The 18,048-nt window shown below is 44.6% G+C and overlaps 1 long non-coding RNA gene across 1 annotated transcript in view; it reads left to right on the top strand.

Annotated features, from left to right (window-relative positions):
• The window catches only part of LOC112077828 (uncharacterized), a 26,507-nt gene extending 8,678 nt beyond the window's left edge, over positions 1-17,829 (top strand). Inside the window, exon 3 of the long non-coding RNA XR_002895510.2 lies at positions 17,716-17,829. This is a non-coding gene — a long non-coding RNA (uncharacterized lncRNA). The remainder of the gene's footprint in view (positions 1-17,715) is intronic.
• Positions 17,830-18,048: the final 219 nt, after the last annotated feature.

Raw genomic sequence — 18,048 nt, 5'->3', positions numbered from 1 at the left:
TAACGTTATACCACACAAAAAACACAGCTAGACATACTACAGTAGTTTAATCTTGCATTCCACTGACCCATTCCATTCCCCCTCCCCCTATATCCCAATTCTGTGCCACCGTAAGTGAGAAACCACATGACCAAAGTACAACCATTATAATGTGTTTCCCTATGGTTATAGAAAGAGCAGAAGCTTCTGATTCCCCGTTCAGAACCAGTCCTACCTAATCTGACAGGTTCATCTTTTACTCTTTTATGTTCTCAGAACCCAGTCCCATACCTCATCTACGTACTACTTCTTTTCAGTCTTCTCAAACCCAGTCCTACCTTATTACAAGGATGACTCTGCTCTTTTTAGTCTTTCTCAGTCAACCCAGTCCTACCCTATCTACAGTTATCTGCTCTTTAGTCTTTCCTCAAGAACCCAACCTACTATTCTACAGGTCTATCTACCTCTTATTAGCTTTCTCAGTACCAAAAAACCCAGTCCATACCTGTGGATCTACAGGTTTATCTGCCTCTTTCGTCATTTCTCAAACCCCGTCCTACCCTTTACAGGTTCATCTAAGCTACTTCGTCATAAGTCTTTCTTCAGAACGCCAGTCAGCTACCATATCTACAGGGTGATATCTACTCTCATTATAGTCTTCTCAAGAACCAAGTCCTACCTACTAAACACCCGAGCTCCCTATCTGCTCCCATTTTAGTCTTATCTCAAACCCAAGTTCATATGCCCTATCCCTACTAGGAGTTATCTATCGGCTTTTTGGAGTCTTTCTCAGAACCCAAAAGATATCCTACCATATACAATTACCCGGTCTATACTTTGCTCTTTCAGCTCTTTCCCTCAGCACTCCAGTCCCTTACCACAATGACGCTAGGCCCTTATCTGCTCCTCTTTAGTCTTGCTGCAGAACCCAGTCCCTACCCTTAATCCTACCAGCCCTTATCTGCCTAACTTTAGTGCTTTCTCAGAAAACCCAGTCCTACCTACTACAGGTTATCTGCGTTACGACGTACTATATCTAAAACCTTATCTCAAGAACCCAGTCCTAACACAGTAAATACTAACAGGCTTAATTTGCATACTCATTTAGTCTTTCTCAGAACTCAACAGTCGCCTAGAGGGGAAAAGGGCTACACTAAATTAACACAGGTCCAAATCTACTACTTTCTAAGCTCACATTATACTCAAGCAAACCCAGATACGCCACTCAGAGTCTCCAGCGCTTATCTACTCTTATTAGTAATTTGCTCAGACACCCAGTCCTACATTATCTACAGGTTATCTCTGCTTTTAGTCTGTCTCAAAACCCAGTCCTACAGTCATCCTACAGGTTAATCTGCTCTTTTAGTTTTCTCAGAACCCAGTCCTACCTATCTACAGGTTATCTGCTCTTTTAGTCTTTCTCAGAACCAGTCCTACCTATCTACAGGTTATCTACTCTTTTAGTCTTTCTCAGAACCCCAGTCCTACCTATCTACAGGTTATCACTCTTTTAGTCTTTCTCAGAACCCAGTCCTACCTATCTACAGGTTATCTGCTCTTTTAAGTACTTTCTCGCAGTAGGTTTCCTCAAGGAGAAAATGTCCCCACTTCTATCTCAAACGATAACACAAAAACCACTCTCAATAAATACTACATAACAGTAATGTCCCCAAAACACTTCAGAAAAATACTACAGGATACTACAGTCTGCAAAACACTACATATATATCGTTCTATATAATAAAAAATACTACCATATTTTTACTATAGTAAAACTGTAAATACTACCAGTCTGCAAAACACTACAGTAATGACTTTTTCTCTATATAAAAATGTACCACATTATTTATACTATTAGTAAACTTATAAACCTACATTATAAGTGTTAGTATAATTTGATTTTGATATTAGTATTATAGTAAACCGGTATGTAGTTTACTATAGTAAACAGTGATTTATTTGACTAATCAGAATTTCTTGTAGTTAGTTATGAGTTATAAAGCATGTGTGCTCGTAGGCACTCACCCTCAGTCCGCGTGTGGGGGTGCCCCACCCCAAAATAAGTATAATATATTTTTATTAACGTGGTATTGAAATCATACTGTCGGTATTTGAAAATACCCCGTCCATCGGTATTTGCCCAAGCCTCTGAATTGTAGTGTTTTGCAAACTACAGTGAATACTACATTATTCCTACCATAGTATACACTATAGCACTATAGTATTATTTCATGTGGGAAACCACAAGGGGAGTGAGGTAATACACACACCTCAGGGAGAAGGCCTGGGTAGAGAATCTGGACGGTTGAATGTGAACGCTTTAAATGCTACTGATCCCGGTGGTGATGAAAACCAACCTGACAAATATAGGCCACCTAATGATACCAGGACTTGGGCAGCTCTGAGAGTTGACTACTGCACTCTTGACCTCTAGGGTAATCAACATAACATGCGATTCATGCTTTTCGAGTCTCCTCCCCCGGCAGATCCTGATATGCACCACTATGACTTTCTTTCGATCCAAATCAGAACGCCACCACCACTGAAAGACAGTGAAGAATCTGAATCAGCCTCGGAGACCAAATGATTTCTTCCAGATGGCACGTAGATCTAGACACTGGTAAATGGAAACTCTCTGTCGTCCTCTCTGTCGCTTTACAGTGCCAGATGAATTTATCTAACGTACATCTCAACAACCAAAAAAAAAAGCAACCGCAGGCAAGCGACGAGGATGAAAACCAAATCAAGAACACCAGCAGTGACTTTACTAGTCACCCATAAATCTGCTTGCTCTCTTCTCGCCATCATGCCATCAGGTAATTGAGCAGCTGCCGCACCAACCTCATCTGAATACTCAGATCTCACTGACCAACAGATGTGGACTGGAGGGCTGCATATGCATGCTATTTGGAACATGTTATGACAATGCCACATTGTAATCAGAAGCTGACAAGATGATCCTGATAATTTCAATGTCACTTCAGACGTTGTCACACCCAGTCGTCACACATTAAAACAAATCCCTTCATTTCCAAACAGTCCTTACTATTAAGTCTATTTTTCCATTATATTGACCACCACTGCCAACCACTCCATCCTGTCATCATCATCAGACATGCCTTGAACAGTTCAGCTGTTGTCTAACAGCGAGGACTTAAAATGGTTGGACTATTGTTCCTTTAAAGGTCGACGCGGCTATTTCAATGATTCGCTAAGAGTATTAAGTTGAAACAAGCAATTTCAGGTCTAGGATCTCCTTTATTATGTGGGCATTTCTGGTAATAACAACGGTGTCGTCTCCTGTGTTACCGTTCAGGTGTTCTATCTGTGTTGCACAGGCATCGGCCAGGGCACTAGATGATGGTGTTTACTGGGAAAACAGTGGGCTTTGAGCCGCTTGCGCTGCTTTGGAGTCACAATTACAGGCTGAGTTAAGTATTCCCTTTCCTACCCTCTACTACTTCCATTCTCATTGTCACAGCTACGTCCCCTTTATTTTTAACCACTGTACTTCTGGTTTAGCAGAATCTCTATTTGAACCATGTGTCCCATTTCCTATGATGTCATATTGTTCTGCAGTAAACAAGGTGTGAAGAGGGACACCATGTGTCTGTTGTGGAAATGGTTTATTTCGTGCTGTGTGTGTGTGTGTCCGTCCATCTGTGACGATCCAGCCACAGCTTGGTATTGTGTATTTATAGGGGCAGATATGTTTCCTCTGTCATTGGTACAGTGAAGGTTGGTTCGTAGAGGCACTAGTATGTTTTCCTCTGTCTGGCAATGTGGGGTTGGCTGTAGAGGCAGTATGTTCCTCTGCTGTATGGAAGTGGGTTGGTACTAGTTTTAAATGAGCGAGTATCGTTTTGCCATCGTGTTGCGACGAGTAGGGTTGCTTTAGGGCGAGGAGTTGGTTCCTCTGTCTGGCAGCTATCGGGGATGGTGTGTAGCCCAGGTGCCCAGTCAGTTTGTTCTTCTGTTCTGGACCAGGGTGTTGGGTTAGAGCAGGTTATATGTGTATATACTCTTGTTCTGGACAGTAAGGGGATTAGGTATTTATTGGATAGAGCACTATATGTAGCTGTTCCTGCTGTCTGCCACAGTGGCGAGTTGGCAATAGGGCCCAGTTTGTTGTACTCGTCTTTGTCTGGACAGTGGGATTGGTTAGATGCAGTATTTTTTCCTCTGTTCTGGACATCGGAGGTTGGTTAGGGCAGTATGTATCATCTCTGTCTGGACAGTGGGGGTCGTGTTAGGGCAAAGAGTATGTACTTCCCTCTGTACTGGACAGTGGATTGTTTTAGGGCACAGTATGTTACTCTCTGGTCTTTTCTGGATCAAGTGTTTATTCGGGTTGGTTAGGCGAGTATGCTTACTCTCCTCTCGTGGACTGAGCAAGGGGGTTGGTTAGGGCAGTATGTACTCTCCTCTGTCTGGACAGTGGGGGTTGGTTAGGCAGTATGTACTCTCCTCTGTTGGACAGTGGGGTTGGTTAGAGGCAGTAGTATGTACTCTCCTTTGTCTGGACAGTGGGGTTGGTTAGGCAGTATGTACTCTCCTCTGTGCTGGGAGCAGTTTGGTGTTTGGTTAGGGCAGTTTTGTACTCTCCTCTGTCTGGACATGTGGGTTGGTTAGGTTCGGCAGTATATGTACTCTCCTCTGTCTGATCAGGACCTGGGGTTGGTTAGGGAGAGTGTACTCCTCTGTCTGGACAGCCTGTGGTTAAGACCCTGCCACATGGTGGTAGGGCAGTATGTTACTCTCCTCTGTCTGGACAGTGTGGGTTGGTTAGGGCAATGTTACTCTCCTCTGTCTGGACAGTGGGGTTGGTTAGGGCAGTATGTACTCTCCTCTGTCTGGACAGTGGGGTTGGTTAGGGCAGTATGTATCTCTCTGTCTGGACAGTGGGGTTGGGGTTAGGGCAGTATGTACTCTCTCTGTCTGGACAGTGGGGTTGGTTAGGGCAGTATGTACTCTCCTCTGTCTGGACCAGTGGGGTTGGTTAGGGCAGTATGTACTACTCCTCTGTCTGGACAGTGGGGTTGGTTAGGGCAGTATGTATTCTCCTCTGTCTGGACAGTGGGGTTTGTTGCTGAGTAGGGCAGTATGTACTCTCCTCTGTGGACAGTGGGGGTTGGCTTAGGCAGTATGTACTCTCCTACTGTTGGACAGTGGTGGTTGGTTGTAGCGGCAGTTTGTACTCTCCTCGTCTGGACAGTTGGTTGGTTAGGGCGAGTATGTACTCTCCTCTGTCTGGACAGTGGGTTGGTTAGGGCAGTATGTACGCTCCTCTGTCTGGACAGTGGGTGGTTAGGACGGCAGTTTGCTACTCTCCTCTGTCTGGACAGTGGGTTGTTGGGCAGTATGTACTCTCCTCGCTGGACAGTGGGGTTGGTTAGGGGCAGTATGTTACTCCTCTGTCTGGACAGTGGGCTTGGTTAGAGGCAGTTATGTACTCTCCCTGTCTTGGACAGTGGGGTTGGTTTAGGCAGTTTGTTCTCTCCTCTGTCTGGCACAGTGCGTTGGTTAGGTGTAGTGTTTACTCTCTCTATGTACTGGAACAGTATGAGGTTGTTTCGGTCCTCCTTTTTTCTTCAGCGGCCGTTCTGTCTTACTCTGCTCTACTTCGACGTGGGGTGTTAGGGCAGTTTGTTACTCTCGTTTCGTCTGGACAGGTGGGTTTGTTTAGGAGACGAGGCAGTTTCATTATGCCTACATCTCTCCTCTTTCCTGACAGTTCGGAGTTTGTTTAGTTTACCTTACCGGCTTATGATATGTACTCTCCTCTGCTCTGGTCAGGTGGGGGTTGTTGGGCAGTATGTACTCCTCTGTTCTGAGGACAGCTGGGGTTGTTAAGTGGGAGTTACTTACTCTTCCCTCTGTCTTCGCATCGCATGAAACCCACATTATATTGGACTTTCATCTCATCTCTCACTGTGGCTTAGTGGTGTGTTATCTAGTCTCTCTAGATTAAACTGAATGCTAAACCTCAGAAGTTTCATTTCCATCAACGTGTCTCTTCTCACCACGCCCCCGTCTCACTGTTTTAAAGTATTTCAAGTCTCTTGTTGAATGACCTGTTGATCCATGATGGCCCATCCACTTTAGTAATCATTTCATAGAACCAGACTCTGATATAGTCCCGACGGCTTCCTCATTTTAAATGAACCTCATATCCTTCTATAATTTCCCCAAACATCCATACCATCCTTAAATGCGGAGAGCTGAGCAGCGAATGGTGAGGAGCAACGTCTTAACGGCCGAATCTGAGCCCAGACACAAAACGCGTCCACCAGTGTCTATGAGATATGACATAGAGTGGAAATGGCCGTCAATCATATGAAAAAGACTTAATATTATACTGTGTCGAAACATGAGAGGATTGTTAATTTGACGACTGTATTACCAACCATAGACATGAAAATCCATTTCCTTCTCCGTCTATCACAAACTGCATAGCAATAACACATGGTTCATAGAGCAACTGCCAATAGTCCCCCAGTATTAACATCTGTTGGTCAAGTTGAGTCGACTTCAGAGTTGGCAGCGCTTCCAATCACCCTGGGATGCCTGCAAAAAGAAAACGAATATGTTCCGTTCACTCTGTTTCATTTCATCCCCTGCTTGCTTTTGTTTGTTGAAAAGAAAACGTTTAAGACAAACATGGCTACGAAGACGAAAAGTCAGGCGACATGGAATGTTCTCTGGAAAATCATGTGTCTGTGATCTTATCTGTTTGAACAAATTAGAACAGTGACTTTATTAAACCATGCTACCCACCACGTATGCTACATAACAAATGAAATGTTCAGCCACTCAGGGTGTCAGGAGCCTACGTTAGTAGTGCAGTAACCACAAAGGTAACCCGAAAGTTGTGGATCATTCCCGAGCTACAGGTAAATCTTCGGCGCCCCTGAACAAGCAAGTTAATCCACTGTCCTAGGCCGTCATTGTAAATAAGAATTATTGTTCTTGATATTTGCCCCTAGTTAATATAAACATTTAAAAACATCATTAGAATTAACTGTATGGTTTGTTGTTAAATGTCTTCTTATATGTAAAATACAAATAGGGATTCAGACCCTCGCTGAGACATTGTACAAAATGGATATGTATATGCAAAAGATAATAGCAGTATACTGGAATAGATGGGTTATCTGTGGAATCCGGAGGTTGGAGTTAGATCAACCATCTGCGGCATTGTTTCTGACAGGCTAGAGCATTCAGTCTTAGTAGTGTCCTGCTTTTATAGTTTTTGTCAGCATATGTCATTGCCTCTTGCAGAGCGTGTCCTGGCTTTCGCAGCAGATACTTCAGAGAACTGTGACCAAACCATAACAACCAAGACCCTAGACGGAAAGAGTCTGCTAGCCATGGACAACCCAAAGGCCCTAACGGCGGGTGTCATGCTAGACCGAAACCGAAGCCCTAGACGACAGACCAGACCATGACAAACCCAAGCCAAACTGAGACCAAGAGCCTGCCCTAGATCCCATGGACAACCAGCCCGGGTTGACGTTAGGGCAACAGATATGCATTACTCTCCGTTCTGTCCTGGGACGTGGGCGTAGGTCCATTGACAAGCCAAGCCCCAGACCTTTGAACCTTTGAGTCTTCAGGCAACAGTTTGTTCTCTTCCCTCTCGTCTGGACTAGAGTAGGGACAAATTAGGAGGCCTTTACTTAGGACCCAGGCGTGAAAACTACATAGCAGTTACTAACTCCTCCTGTGCGTGGACATCGAGGAGAGAGTTCGTTTTGTACGTGAACCCAATGGAAACGCCCAAGTAGTCCCCTTACTCTCCATCGATGCTGGCTGGACAGTACAGTAGATTGGCTGCGAGACCCATGGACATAGACCGAGACCCCGAAAGTAGGTGTACACATCTGCTCTGTCGGCTACTCGGAACGATGAGCCAAACTCGAAGCCGTTCCAGTACGGCGAGAGACGAATAGTATAGCTGTCGCTCCTCTAATCCATCATCAGGATAGTGGGAACCCGAGTCTGCTTGTATAGCCCGCAGGGTACCTGATAAACTGGCTACCTCCAGCCTGGCGACCGGATCTAGTGGGAATTGGCCTCAAGCCAGAGGGGCAAGTTCGTGTGAACTCTCCCGCATGTTCATGGAAGCAGCGGTCTGGACGCTCATGAGAGGCAGCTATACCATGTAACTCTCCCTCCGTGTACCGGCACTCGGAACAGCAGTCGGGTGGTGGACCAGCTAAGGCTATAGGGCCAAAGTAACCCGTGCGTACATTCTTTTACCCTTACTAATAAGTGAAGGCACGTACTCTTGCTGACCGGGCCCACCATGAGGGGCACCATGGGTGCAAAGTTAAATGCCCAAAGAAAGGGCGAGCACACCTTCCTTTATCCATGAGGGACCAGTACCCGGTGAAAACACCTATCCTCCTCAACCCTCAAAAGCTTTCGCAAAGCGCGTATGAGTGAAAGCAGACGGTGTAAATCACACAGTTATACAGCTTAACCTCATAACCTTAAGAGACCTGGAGCCTATACCGTGGGTATAAGCTCTGAAGGTGACCGAAACCCATTGTGAATGTGGGTCCGTGCCTACCCTCCTCTCCAGCACTGTACGTGCTGTGGGTATGCCTCTGTCAGTCTGGCCTCGAGTGGAAGCCAGACCAGATGCTGGGATTTATTACCAATGTAAGGGCTCCCTACCTCTGCCAAGCCCTTCCAGGTGCTTGTTATGTCGTCAGTCCTCCATAGAGAGGCTGGTGAGTCCCCCAGGACATGACCTGGTATTCGATTGTCGAGTGTATGCCCAAAAAGGATAGGCTAAAGAAGATTGCCCAACTGTGCCTTGACCAAACTTTTCCTTTCGGCGGCATTAAGTGCCTTTTGTAAAGCTTTTCCCTTCCACTTCACTAGGGTTGTAAGCGTGTTAGCCGTCTCACATGTCACTAGGCCCTCGTATGTATCGCCTCCGCTCACGAGATCCATGTATTCCCCAGTGGATGCCATATAGTTCATTTCCTTGTTCTGTAAGTCGCTTCGTCTAGTTGTTCTTCCATCTCTCAAATGTCCATCTTCTAATATGCTGCATCGGCATTTGATTAACCCCAGGTGGTTGCTCAAATGCACTACTTGTTAATAAATGGCGGCAATGGAGCTACGCTGATTTCTTTTTGTAACCATTCGCTGCCGTAATTGCCTCTGCGCTCTACTCACCATGTTCTTTTCTGGCCATTGTACTGCTTTATTGTTACAATGGTACACCACGTGAGCTAACGTTTCGACATCTATGTCTAGAGACACAGACGCATTCCTACCTTAATAATTGGAGTCCTCAAAACGGAGATTTCATAAGGCGTTTGCTCTACTACACAACGGGAGTGTTCTTCACTAGTCACATTGATCCTTCACAAAGCCCACAAGGTATTAACATGCCTAGTACTCTGATGTATGTTATTTTTCATGTATCTTGGCCAACTGTTATAGCGCCGCTGAAGACTGTGCCGTTTGTTTCCCTAGTCCTAGCCCTATCTCAATCATTAAGGACATAACATATAAATATGGATTTCTCTTAACCTTTAATTTAACCTTTTAATTTAACTATCAAGTCTTGGACTCCACATAACTCAGATCATAGAAATTCTTATAGTTCAGGTTTCCAACCGATCTACTGTAAGATCTTCTGCCGACGAATACGTTTGATCGATGTCCAATAAGAAGCCTTTTTAAGATTCTAGAGTTTGGCTCATATCGTGTCTTCTCACAAACAGATCCGTCCCAACCTGTGTTGTTCGTTTCCCGTGTTTAGTTTCTAGTTAGCATACTCTCCTGTGTGAGTGTGTGTGCAATTCACAAAAGGTTCCTTGTAGAGTTTTGTTATTTCTAGTCAGAAAGATCTCAGTAATGCTTTAGCCACCGAATATGCGTGTTCCAGATTCCTTTGGAGCCTTTGGCTCCACAAAGCCGTTGGTTTTAGCAGTGCTTTCAGCCAGTTTAGTATTACCACTTACAAGGTTTCGAGTTGGGCATAAAACATTTTTTCTAGTTCTACTACTCAATATACGTTCATGTCTGATAAGGACAAGAGCCCTCACTCCCTCAAGTGTCCCGCTGTTTCCGCAAATCGGCACCCTATTCCACTTGTACTTATTAGACTGCACTTCATCATGATGTTGCCCAACACTCTCAACCACACTCAACTCCTCGGCAGATCTCCGATATGATCACTGGTACCAAAACACCTCCTAGTGCCCTGCCCACTCTCCCATAGAAGCGGATTAGGTAGATGCACATTTTTAGTAAAGGCCCCTCTTTCCTTATTGTCAATATTACAGGTGCCATCTCTTTGTAAGGGTTATGAATCTTCCCAATGAAAAGGCTTTTACTATACTGAATCACGTTGCCAATTGATAGGGCCATAGACATTTACTGCTCTTTCTAGCAATGTATATCGACAGCATGCTTATCCATCCATAGCTCGATTTTGGCCTTCCAGAGGGGTCTACTTTTATTTTCTCCAGACTAATGTCGTACAATGGCCTTCGCGACTAAATTACACTTTTGTGTGTGTATGATTCTTTGATGATTTAAGGATAATTTTGCTCTATTGCACTTCATACCTTGTTTTTATATCCAATATTCATCAACGCTGTCATGCCTGAGTTACCATAGAAGTGTTTAATAAATAGAGTCTATTAAAAGGAGAACTGGTAAGACGTTATTTTCAAATCAACCTAGTCTTTCGGTATGAGATATCAATTACAAAGGCTCCGTGGAATTGACTCTCCATTCCGCTGAAATTATTGCTGGTATGAGTGTAAGTAATAATATTATCACTGCCATTCCACCCAATTTTTGACATTGTCTATTCCATATAAATATGTATTTTACAACAATTATAATCAGTCCTGACTTCTCGGCTTATATTAGTACTTATGACGTTAATTTTCTAACCTCTTCATCCTGCCTTGAGGTGTGTCTTTTGCGCAAATCCACGATTCTGTCTCATCAGCCCAGCCAGGCAATTTATAAACTTGATCTCCACTTATAAAAGTATTCGTACATACCTTCGACATGTAGTTCTTTTAGCCATTAACTATTCTTTAGGTTCTACAGACAGTGGGGATTGTGTATAATACTCTTTCTGTTTTACTCTGGACATTGCTGCACACATTTTGAAATATTGCATAACAATAGTGTACAAAAATTGATAATCCACACTCTGGTGAAACTGTTTGCCTCGCTCTTTAGCTCTATTAAGCGATATTTATTGTGTAATGGCAACTAGTCCAAAAGAAGCACGGAGTCTCGAGCTGTCTCAGCCCAGTACACACGCACGTCTCGCATCTTACCTGAACTCTCACCTCAGGCTATCCCGTTGTATTTCAATTACTGGTTGTTTTGGTCGTGGCTTAAAATATGTGATCTACTGCTACATCATGCGGGCTTGCGTAACCTGAGTTTATTCTCATCCCTACTCCCTTTGCTATTGTGCTAATGCTTAGATCCATAACTTTCCGCCTCCAACTATTATACCCATGAATACATTCACAAAACAGCCAAAAAGCTATTTTATGTCCACATATCTTGTTATTAAACGGCTGATTCACTCCTCCAGATAAGATTTATTTTATTGCCGAGATTACAATCCATTTATGTACTCCAGGCTCCCATGCTATTGCGACCTTGATTATTAGATACTTATCGGTGCATGACTTAGTAAATGTTTTGTGTTGTCTCCCAGTTAAAGTAGCTAGCTTCGCAAAAACACGTTACGTTTGATCAACATCACAGAGCTTCACAGTTTTTCCATACTTTGTAAGCCTGAAGAAAGGAGAGGCAAGCTGAGATAAACATAGGCGTCGCACCGCTGGATGCGTCATTTCATTTTGAGGACTCTTTTGTCTCAGAATGTATCATTTTCTTTGTGGAAAAGAAGAAGAAGTCTCTCCTGGCCTTATCGTGTCTTACATTTTGTACGTCGATATATGTAAAAATGGATGTCAGTGGGCCTGAATTTAATGCACATTGCAGATTGATGGCTGAGGAGAGAGATGCGACCTGCGCCCCTCTCGTCAATGATAAGTACATGTGGGCTGAGAAAAAATGTCAGTGCCCCTCCGCTCCTCTCTCCTCCACCTGTTCTCGATTCGCCTGTACAGTGAAATCCGCTTATGGCCTGAACCTCCTCCTCCCCTGTCATGTGGTTCTAGGCAAATAGCTGCCCACTTCTTCGTTGTCTGTAGCCCTGAGATAATGCAGTCGGCTGTCCTCCCATCCCTGTCATGCCTCAGCCCTGAGGATCAATATAGCTGCCGATATTGTCCATCCTTCTGTCCTGTTCTGTGTGTTTTCCTGCAGTACTCATGATTTTGGCACTAGGCATCCCGCTGTCTGTCTGATCTGTACCTTTGAAATGCCGTCCATGGAAACTTCCGTGTACTGTCTAGTGGCTGTCCGACAATGCTGGCGACGCTGATTCCTTCCTCTAGCCTGTCTGTATAAGTCGGCTGACAGTAAAAGAAACCGAGCTGATGCTCTGTTCTCTTCCTCTGATCTGTCTGTGGGTTTTAGAATAACGACTTCTATAGCTCCTTGAACCTCACCTGGTCTGTCTCGTGGTTTCCCACCTGGCTTTGTGAAGACAACGGGGCTAGATCTGGTCCTCTGCTAGCTCTGTCCGGCTCTTGCGAACAGACATACAACGCTGCCCTGCCTTCCATCTGTCTTGCTAGGATTGATTCCACTGCACCACTAAAGACATACACTAACCATATCGCTGGCCTGCAGTGGGCCTGTTCAGTCCTCCCTGATCCTAGTGATCATGTCGGCACCAGAAGCGTGAGGAAAACGCGTCCCGCCTGTGCCCTCCCTGTTACTGTCTGGTCGTCTGTAAGAATACGCCTGCCTTCCTTTCTTCTGTACTGTCTGTGTGCTGGCGTGTTCTGAAAAACGCTTTGAACCTGCCCGGGAACGCTACGTCAACCTCTGTAGTGTCCATTGGCTTGGTTGTGGACTAGAGCAGTCACCGTCCTCGCCTGTCTTCACCGTCTCCAGGTTCTGCTGCGGAAGTCTGAGAAATACACTGGCCTATGCACTGTCGCGTCACCTGTCTGTCTCGTGTGACCACTCCGAGGCTCCACCATCTCAGCATTTTCCGCAGACCGCATGCACTCTCGTCCGTGTTCTAAATCTGTGGCTGAGAAACGGTCACGACCTGCCTCCCCTAGAAGTACGTGGTCGTGAGATGTGATTACTGTGAGCGACAAACTGCGCGGCGCCTGACAGCTGCCCCATACTTCTCTATCGCTCTCACAATGCTCCAATGATGGCTTGAATATGAAGAGATGTCCTGACTTCTCGTGCCTCGTTTCCCTCTCTCGTGAATCACTCGTGGAATGATGTGTAAGATTATGATAGTTTGGCTTCGTCCTCTGCTCCTTCGGCTCTTCGCGTGAGTCTCTTAGTAGTGGGTGGTCTTGTTAAAACTGAATAAATAACGCTCCCCTGCCGATCCTCTTACCTTTTACTGTAGGTCTCTCTACCATGCAAGGCAATTATTTAGCCCGTTGTTGAATTGACTGTGAGCAACCAACGACCTGCTGCTGACCCTGTGGCCTCTCTTCTAGATGCTGAGTGTGCTTTGGTTAACCTGATTATAAAAACCTGTGTGCTGAAGCAGCCTAGTAGCGCTCTGCCTATGCTCTCTTCATTGACGGGGGTTTGAATCTGAGTCAACGACCAAGTTGGCTGCCTTGTCCGCTCTTGTGCTGTCCTCTGTGTCTCTCTGCTCGATGTTGTGTCTGCTCTTTCTGTTGTATCTGGAGGTAAAATTCCTCGCTACATTGAGACGTGCAGACTCCCTGTCTGTGTCTCTAGTGGGCATTGATAAATTAGCCTTGCAGTCTACTGGCCTCTCTTGCCGTGTTGTGTTGTGTTGGAGAGGCGTGTGTTCAGAGATGCTGGCGATGAGAGTGCTCTCATGTCTCTGCCATTATTTAACAAGTAACTCACAACAGTATACTTTTATAACTTACAAGGAAATAAGGGAACGCGTTCCTTTAAAGGACGTGTTCTGGATATCAGGATTAGGTCCTTCTTATGCTAGGATATCATGCTAAGTGAGAGCATTTGACCCTTCTTCTTTCCCTTTAGGCCAGGATCTCCCTCGCATCGTGCTCTGTTACATTGGGCTGTAAAGAGGCTAGCCATGCTCTTGCCCCCTTGCGCTCTGCCTTCACCCCTGTCAACTAGTTGTGGCGTTGTTCTCTAGCTTGAGAACAATGCTGGCCCCACTCCTGGACACAACTCGCTACCCCTCCTCTGCCTAATACTGCCCCTCATCCAGTCAGGCTTGAGGAGTAAGGTGCTGGAGTACTTGACATTCGGAGCTGTGCTCCCGCCCTCTCCCCGTCCTGATTCATGCTTGGTCTTTGTGAGGAGGAAACGTGTCCTAGCCTTGCCTCCACCTCGCCTCCAGCGTGCCAAGCCGGAGGGAATGGAGGTACGGTGTCCTGTCTTGTGCGCTGAGAAACGTCGTTGGGCCCTGGACTTGACCTCTTCACCGTGTCTTTCTCCTGTTTTCTTCGCTGCGCCTGACTCTGGTTTTATTGTGTTGTACGTAATTGTTGACAGTGCTGTGGAAGTATAGACCTTCGAATTTCCCGTGGGTTTGTCATGACAACAGTTTAGTGACAAAATTAGTATATCTTCTCTGTGGAAATTTTATTTAAATGTTTAGATCTTAAAGCAGAATAGTGTCACATACCATCAGAGTATGGCATTATGCCTAGCTATTTTAACCAGGCGCAATACGTTCTTTCAGTTAGATAGTGTTTGAGATTTACTAGTTTTAATCCCTATACCAGAGAATAACCTGGCGCTGTGGAGGTAGCAGTGAGACTGTGAGTAGCAAGGAGTTAAATTTGCGCGGCTACCTGTAGGTCTAGGATAGCGGAACATGTGATGTGAGATATATGCAGTTTTACCATTAAGTGGTAAATTTAGCTTGCTGTCATTTGTGGTTTAGATACGACACAGCGCTGGTGGAATCCGCCGGACCTTCAGGATAGACCGAGCCGTATGTATAAAACGTAGACCTGTAAACTTGACTCATAGTTGCCGCCTTCTTTACGACTGTATATTCTCTTTTACTGGACCGTGGTGTCAGAGGATACAGTACAGGCCCGTTCCATTGAACACACGAATCCTGTCTTGCCATACCATGCTGCATTCTTCCAAGTATTCTGAGACCCATTACTTGTTTTACACTTGTTCTGTCTTCCCGTCCTAAGCGACGCTTTTTCTTGTACCTGTACTTTCATGATTACCATCTTTTTTTTTTAAAAATGCTAACACTTTTAGTAACATTGTTAACTAGGTCCAAAGATCGAGTTAAACACCTCACATGAAACGTAGACGAACACATTGAGATCTATCACATTAATAATACGGACCTTAACGTGGTTCCAAAGTCTTCGGGGTTCACTAGAAACAGAAAGGATAGAGAAAAGGATATTTGTTTGTCCTATAACATCAAACTGATCAGAAATACAGTGTAGACATTGTTAATGTTATAATGACTATTGTAACTGGAAACGACAGATTTTTTACAGAGCCCATTTATCAGCAACCTCACTCCTGTGTTCCAATGGCACTTGTGTTAGCTAATCCAAGTTTACATTTTAAAAGCTAATTGACCCTTTTGCAATTATGTAGCACAGCTGAAAACTGCGATTTAAAGAAGCAATACAACAATCCTTCTTTAGACTAGTTGAGTGTCTGGCGCATCAGCATTTGTTGGGTGCGATTACAGCTAAAATGGCCAGAAACAAATAGCTTTTCTTCTGAAATTCATCAGTCTTTTCTTGTTCTAAGAAATGAAGATTATTCCATGCGAGAAATTGCCAAGAAACTGAAGATCTCGTACAACGCTGTGTACCACTCCCTTCACAGAACAGCGCAAACTGGCTCTAACCAGAATAGAAAGAGTGAGAGGCCCCGGTGCACAACTGAGCAAGACGACAAGTACAGTAGTGTCTAGTTTGAGAAACCGACGCCTCACAAGTCCTCAACTGGCAGCTTCATTAAATAGTACCCGCAAAACACCAGTCTCAACGTCAACAGTGAAGAGGTGACTCCAGGATGCTGGCCTTCTAGGCAGAGTTGCAAAGAAAAAGCCTGATGCTGCCACCACCATGCTTAACCATATGAATGATGTCAGGTTTCCTCCAGATGTGACACTTGGTATTCAGGCCAAAGAGTTTTGGTTTAATCAGACCAGAGAATCTTCTCCTTTACAGTGCAAAAGTATTCATCCCCCTTGGCATTTTTCCTTTTTTGTTGCATTTCAACTTGTAATTTAAATAGATTTTTATTTGGATTTCATGTAATGGACATACACAAAATAGTCCAAATTGGTGAAGTGAAATGAAAAAAATTACTTGTTTAAAAAAAGAAAAAGAAGAAGAAGTGTTGTGTACATATGTATTCACCCCTTTGCTATGAAGCCCCTAAAATAAGATCTGGTGAAACCAATTACTTTCAAAAGTCACATAATTAGTTCAAGTCCACCTGTGTGCAATCTGTGTCACATGATCTCAGTATATATACTCCTGTTCTGAAAGGCCCCAGAGTCCGCAACACCACTAAGCAAGGGGCACCACCAAGCAAGCGGCACCATGAAGACCAAGGAGCTCTCCAAACAGGTCAGGGACAAAGTTGTGGAGAAGTATAGATCAGGGTTGGGTTATAAAAAAAAATGTATCTGAAACTTTTAACATCCCACGGAGCACCATTAAATCCATTATTAAAAAATGGAGATAATATGGCACCACAACAAACCTGCCAAGAGAGGGCCGCCCACCAAAACTCACGGACTAGGCAAGGAGGGCATTAATCAGAGGGGCAACAAAGAGACCAAACATAACCCTGAAAGAGCTACAAAGCTCCACAGCGGAGATTGGAGTATCTGTCCATAGGAACACTTTAAGCCGTACACTCCACAGAGCTGGGCTTTACGGAAGAGTGGCCAGAAAAAATGCCAAAAAATAAGCAAACACATTTGGTGTTTGCCGAAAGGCATGTGGGAGACTCCCCAAACATATGAGTCTCATAGCAAAGGGTCTGAATACTTATGTAAAGAAGGTATTTCTATTTTTTATTTGGAATAAATTGGCGAACATTTCTCAGCCTGTTTATGGGGCATTGTGTGTAGATTGATGAGGAAAGAAAATAAATATAATGTAATCAATTTTAGAATAAGTCTGTAATGTAACAAAATGTGGAAAAAGTCAAGGGTTCTGAATACTTTCTGAATGCACTGTAGCTAGACATGACCGCCTGGTCTTCCTGATAGCTAATGAGGTCAGACAGGAAGTCCCACCATCCGTGCACATTTACAAACATTATTTTGTCAGAACATCCTGGTTTGATGTTGATGATGTGTGTTCTTATGTACCAAATATGCCAGGTGTTGTTGTGGGGGAAGGCCAGAGGGAGGTGCTCATTTTGGGAGTGTTGTTTTGATCCCTACCTGGACCAGACCTTTGCTACCAAGGTTCTGAAATCCCAGGCCGTCGTGTCACGACAACAGTCTAGGTTATCAGTGGTGACTTGTGGTGCTGGTGTTTGGGAGTCTCTGCCATGTACATAGGCTGACATTACGTGGCCTACTGATTGCAAGCCTGCATAGAACTATTGATTTTGTGGATACAAAAATAGTATTTTTCTTTTTTTAAACATTTTGTGTTTGTCCCTCAGCCATGCAGCAGGTGCTGGATAACCTGAGAGACCTGCCTCCCACCACGGGGGCCAAAGACATCGACCTCCTCTTCCTCAGGGGAATCATAGAGAGCCCCATAGTCCGCTCCCTCGCCAAGGTAACATACACACTCCATCATATCATCAGTTAAGAGAGTAGAGCAGGAGGGGAGAGGAAGAGTCACTCAGTGCCACCATATAAATGTCTCCTCCATCTTGTCAGAACGGACTGTGCCAATAACGGCCATGAGTCAAACAACAGTCTGGAACGTTTTGGCCACGAGTGTTTGAATGTAGGGTATGGCCCATTAGCCAGCCAGTCTGCCAGTACAC

This window comes from Salvelinus sp. IW2-2015, unplaced genomic scaffold (genome assembly GCF_002910315.2).
Source record: "Salvelinus sp. IW2-2015 unplaced genomic scaffold, ASM291031v2 Un_scaffold4947, whole genome shotgun sequence".
NCBI classification, from domain to species: Eukaryota; Metazoa; Chordata; class Actinopteri; order Salmoniformes; family Salmonidae; genus Salvelinus; species Salvelinus sp. IW2-2015.
Note: the sequence above shows the minus strand (reverse complement) of the source record. Positions and strands in the feature narration are given on the sequence as shown.